Below are 6,000 nucleotides of genomic sequence, written 5' to 3' on the forward strand. Positions count from 1 at the left end.
GGATGTTGCCTGCAATTGTTCGGCTAATCCCTGGAGGGCATCTCTGGTGTAATTAACAAAACGCTGTTGATTGTAATAAATGTAGTTTATCCAATTTAAGTTCTTGTTTGCAGTAACTATGGTAAAAATTGATTCAAATCCTGCAGCAACTTCATCTCTTGCTTTAAATTCATTGGGTACCCCCCTAGGCACCCCAATGGCATCAATGTAAATGTGAGGGTCAAAACTTCCTTTTACTGGGGCTTCACGCTTGGCCTTAGTGTGGCTGGACTCATGGGTGTTGGTGTGTGTGTCAGAAATAATGTGTATAGGCATAATGGCCTTGGCCAATGTACACTCCCCCCACCACTCTGTGTCCATTCTGGATCTTAACTGTAAATCCCCACACAACCAGTAAATATCTCCCAGTGACCTAGTGTGCTGCTGCAGCAAACGTACAGGAACAGTTCTATATGTACTACAATAACCTGCGCGAAAGTTACCCACAAATTTACCAATCCCATCATGTTTGGCATAGCAAGTGTAATTACCTTTATATACAGTAACACCATGAGGAGGTCTTACATTTTTGGCTATAAGAGGATACTCCGTTGTCCATGCTTGACATTGAGACCTGTTGAAATTATATTGGTAGGCAAAAAGACTTAAAATGCAATTTTCTTCATTTACTGGCAGGGTTAAAGGTACAGTGCCCAGATGAGGCCGGGCACCACCACACACATAGCATGCGGTTCGGTTATGTTTGTTGGCATTATATTTCATCCATTCTAACCATAGGTTAACATCATTAAAACCTGTTTCAGCGGCCATAGTATCTTCAAAGGTGGGGTTAGCAATGGCCATCATGTCCTTAAAGGACTGGATGTGTGGTTTTAATGGGTTTGTGACCATATGAGTAGCTCCTCGCCACTCAGGGGAATTACACATATCTTTAAGGTAGAAATGCCCTAATTTAGTATAGTGGCCCTTTTTCCAGTACATTCCCAATACATACTGGTCTGCATCTGTTGGGCTTGGATGTTCAACATTAAGAATTAATTTCATTGGTGTGCCTCCTCCAGGCTTTCTCAGAGTCATTCTTTGAAGGAGGGACCTACCATGATCATCTACTTTAGATAAGGCACTTTTTGGCTTGTAGCCCCAGGAAGGCCCGGCATTCCATCCCGCCGCCCCCCAATGGCCACAATCATGTCCCCATTGTTTGTCAACTACACAAACATATGGATCTTTTGCATGAGGGATATCTCTATAGATATTCTGGATCTGTGTTGTAGTGAATGGGCATTCTACGATGTCACAATAATCAAAGGTATAGGTAGCCACACGGGTACATGATGAATTATACCAGAAGGTGTACCCACTAGCATCTTTAGTGATGGCTACTTGCTGGGCCTTAATTAAACTAATTAAGGAGACAATGTACCAGAGGTACATGGTTGTGCGGTATCTGCTTCCTCTGGGGCAGGTGACTTCTTGCAGTGGGAAGCGTGGATCCAATGTGGCCTGCCGGCCAATTTGACGGAGGTTGCGGTGATCAGGAGAACTTGAAATGGCCCGTCAAATCTTGGTTCCAGGGAGCTTTTCCGCACGAACTTCTTAACCAGAACCCAATCTCCGGGAAGCAGGTTATGGGTACCTGTGTTCAGATCAGGATCTGGAATTGAAGAGAAAACTTGGGCATGTATTTTGTTCAAGGCACTTGCAAGTTCAGTTACATAGTCTACTAAAACATCTGATTGAAGCTGTAACTGCTGTGGATAATAACAACCTAGCCTGGGTGCTGTCCCAAATAGAATTTCATATGGGGATAACGAGTGTTTCCCTCTAGGTGTGTGCCTAACGCTGAACAAAGCTATTGACAGACTTTCTGGCCAGGGCATTTTTGTTTCTTGTGACATTTTTAACATTCTGGCTTTTAGAGTGCCATTCATGCGCTCTACTTTACCACTACTTTGTGGGTGGTAAGGGGTGTGGAAGGCTAGGGTCACTCCCAGAGCAGTCCAAATTTCTTTAGTCACTGTTGCTGTAAAGGCTGGGCCTTGATCACTTTCAATGACTTCTGGAAGTCCAAATCTACATACAATGTCTGTAAGTAGGCGTCTTGCGGTTGTTTTTGCAGTGATATTGGCTACAGGGTAGGCTTCTGGCCAGCCTGAGAACATATCCACCATTACTAGTGCATATTCATGAGACCCACTCTTGGGCATTTGGATATGATCAATTTGAATTCTCTGGAATGGGTACATGGGTTTTGCTAGGTGTTTTGCAGGCACCTTGATTGGTCTTCCTGGATTACATTTTGCACAAATGACACAGGCCCTGCAGAAGCTGTTGATCAGGGTTGTGATTCCAGGTGCTTCATAATATTTTTGAATGAGGGCGGCCATTAGGTCTTTTGACAGATGTGCAGGCCCATGGGCCCATTGGACAACTGCTGGGTATAAGCTTCTTGGAAGGCAAAATTTAGAATTGTTGTAGTAAATTCCGTCCTTTAGGACAGCTCCTTTCTTCTTCCATTTCTGGATTTCTTCAGGGGTTATTGCAGCTTGTTGTTCTCGCAAAATTCTTAGGTCAGTAGGAAGAGTTTGCAAGGTAAAGATAGGAACTTCTTCTTCTTGACCGGACACTTCTTCATCCACTTCCTGCAAATCTCTGGCCGCTTGCTTAGCAGCCTGGTCAGCTAAATGGTTGCCCTTTGCTTCATCTGAATCCAATTTCCCATGTGCCTTTACTTTCAAAACGGCCACTTCTTCAGGGAGTAGGAGGGCATCCATTAGTTCCTTGATTGCAGAGCTGTGTTTGACTGGTGTACCGGCAGTGGTAAGAAATCCTCTTGTCTTCCAAATGAGGCCGAAGTCATGTGCCACACCCAGAGCATATCTTGAATCTGTATAGATGTTGGCACGCTTTCCCTTGGAAATCTTGCATGCTGAAGTCAGGGCTTGCAATTCAGCTTCCTGCGCAGACATTGCTGGCGGTAGAGGTGATGACTTGAGAACTTCCCCTGTTGTGGTTACGGCATATCCTGTATGGTATTTTCCTTCTTCATCAGCATACCTTGAACCGTCCACAAACAGAGTAAAATCCGGATCCGGTAATGGATTCTCATGCACAGTTGGTAAGTGTACTGTTTCCATTTTCATCTGTTCGAAACAGTCATGAGGAGTTTCTGGGTCATAGTCATTTGTTATAACTAGGTCTTTAAATTCTTTTTCTAGGAAGTGGCGTGGCCATGCTTCCAGAAGGTCAGTTGTTGGGTATTTGACAATACCATTTTCTTGTAGCTGTTCTTCATCCATGGTGGCCCATAACTTTGCCATGGGCCCAAGATCATTCCATGACTTTGTCTTCAATTTGGTAACAGGAATATGTGGGATAGCAGTATCCCAATGGCGGTAAAGGTAGTTAAGTTGTTGAGGTAATTGGACCAAGACCATGCTATTGCCTTCAGAGTCACAATAGAAATCTTGAGCAGTGAGCTTAACATCAGTCCAATGGTAGAGCTCATCTTCATAGCAAGGCTCGGGAGTAATGTCTGGTTTGTACCACATGGTACAGAAGGCGTAATCTGGGCCTTCACAGAGAGGCTTTTCATCTTCATAAAATGTCAAATGTGGATGCATGACTTTCTTGATACATCCACAAAGCAGGTAAATGTAGGTTTCATCTGTGATAAATCCATAATAGATACCCCCCTCAGGGAGTGGAAGAAGAGTGGATGGGTTAAGAACTTGACATCTTTGGATGGAAATGTTGTCAGGTAGAAGAAGATGGCACTGCAGGCGTAGGTGTCTGGCTGGAGACACGTGCTTGAGCTGGACTTGGTTGATGATGGCAGAAATGTCATGAGGGGCCAAAACAACCAGGGGGTGGCCAAGGACCAGGTCTGAGGTTCTTTCTATGAGCTCTCTTGCAGCAAAAACAGCCCTGAGACAGGAAGGGGTCCCTCTGGCCACAATGTCCAGTTGACATGAGAAATATCCAATAGGCCTCTGGCGGCCTCTTAAGTCATTAGTTTGGGTGAGAACTCCTGTTGCGTGGCCTTGTCTTTCAGAGACAAATAATTTGAAAGGTTTTGAGTAGTCAGGTAGGCCCAAGGCAGGAGCAGAAGCAATGGCACGCTTAAGAGATTTGAAATTGTCCAGAGCTTCGTTGGTCAGGCCGAATGGATCTGACTTGAGTGCATCGTAGAGAGGTTGCATAAGCAGAGAGGCCTCTGGGATCCATGCTCTGCAGTAGGAAATGAGGCCTAAGAAGGCATGAAGAGATTTTGAAGTCCTTGGGGGTTGAATGTCCAGAATTGTTCTGACTCGGTCCCGAGTGAGATGTCTGGTACCTTGAGATAGGCAATGTCCAAGGAAAATTACAGAAGGTTGACAGAATTGCAGCTTGAGAAGTGAAGCTTTGCATCCTTGTTCTGCCAAATAGCAAAGCAGACTGATTGAACATTTTTCAGTAGTGGGTATATCATCTCCACAGAGCAACAAATCATCTACATACTGGAGTAAAACAACTTCTGGATGTTCAGCTTGCCATGGGTCAAGAATAGTACACATGGCTTTGGCAAATTGACTTGGAGAATTTTGTGCCCCTTGGGGCATGACAGTCCATGTATATTGTTGCATTTCATGGGTGAAAGCGAACAGGTATTGACAGGATGGATCCAGTGGAACACTGAAAAAGGCATTAGCTAGATCAATGACTGTGAAGTATTTTGCAGAAGGTGGGACGCCAGAGAGCAGGGTATGGGGGTTTGGTACAAGAGGAGTGTCCAGGACAGTGGCTTCATTGACTGCACGGAGATCCTGAACCATCCTGTACTTTACTGGCTCACCTTTTAGAGTCTTTTTCTTCACAGGAAATAATGGAGTATTACACTCTGATTTACACTCCACTAAAGCACCCTTTTCCAGAAGCGCTTTGATGTGAATAGAAATGGCTGCAGCCTGTGCTGGTTTTAGAGGATATTGTGGTTTCCTTGGTAACTTAGCTCCTGAGATAAGCTTAACCACCACAGGTGGGACATTTAGATGACCTATATCCTCTGGACCTGAGGACCATAACTTAGCAGGCACCTGAGTTTTTAACTCATCTGGGAAATTGGACCTAGGTTCTGCTGCTTGCTCATTGGATATATCTAATTGCAGCATCAAAGGTATGGAGCACAGGGCTGAAGTGTCAGAAACAGATAGAGGTGTAGACATTTCTACCTGTCCATCTGGAGTGAAGGTTATAGACGCCTGTAGGCGTGAAAGGACATCAGCGCCTAACAGGTTAATTGGGCATGTGGAGGAAACTACAAACCGAGCAAGTAAGCTTGTGCCAACCCGCAGAGGGGTTGTTAGAGGACTGTGTCTCGGTTGGCCATCTACTCCAACACAGGAGACATCAATACTTGACAAGAAAGATGGGTCTGGCAGGTCTTGTTCTCTGAGAACACTTCGGGCTGCGCCTGTGTCAATAAGAAATGTGGTAGGTTGGCCTTCAATGGGTAAAGTTACTGTGGCAAGTGGCCCCCCTCCCTTATCCCCTGTAAACACTGCCATGACAGGGGTTAATGACACAGGTTTGCCAATTTCCTAATCATCATCTGGTTCCTCAACAATTGGAACCGTTTTCATGGTCTTAGGGGCCGGGGCAGGCTTGGGAAACTTTTTGGGCTCCCCTGTAGGAAACTTTTTGGGCTCCCCCGGTTCCCTTTTGGGTTCTGGACAGTCACTTCTGTAGTGTCCTTTAGCCCCACAATTAAAACATGATACGTCCTCTAACTTGACACCCTTGGTGCCAGGGGCGATGGGGGTGGCACGGGCCACCATGAGAGGAGCTGAATTGGGCCTTCTGGGGGTTTGGGCAGATTCCAAACCTCTAGCAACTAGGAGTAACGTATCTAGGGGAACAACCTTGTATTCAGGGCGTGCAGCAATGATTCCCTTGCGTATGGAATCTTTAACACCTTGGACAAACGCACCTGATAGCATTTGTGAATGAATTTTGTCAGTG

The sequence above is a fragment of the Pelobates fuscus genome, chromosome 7 (genome assembly GCF_036172605.1).
Source record: "Pelobates fuscus isolate aPelFus1 chromosome 7, aPelFus1.pri, whole genome shotgun sequence".
Classification (NCBI taxonomy): Eukaryota; Metazoa; Chordata; class Amphibia; order Anura; family Pelobatidae; genus Pelobates; species Pelobates fuscus.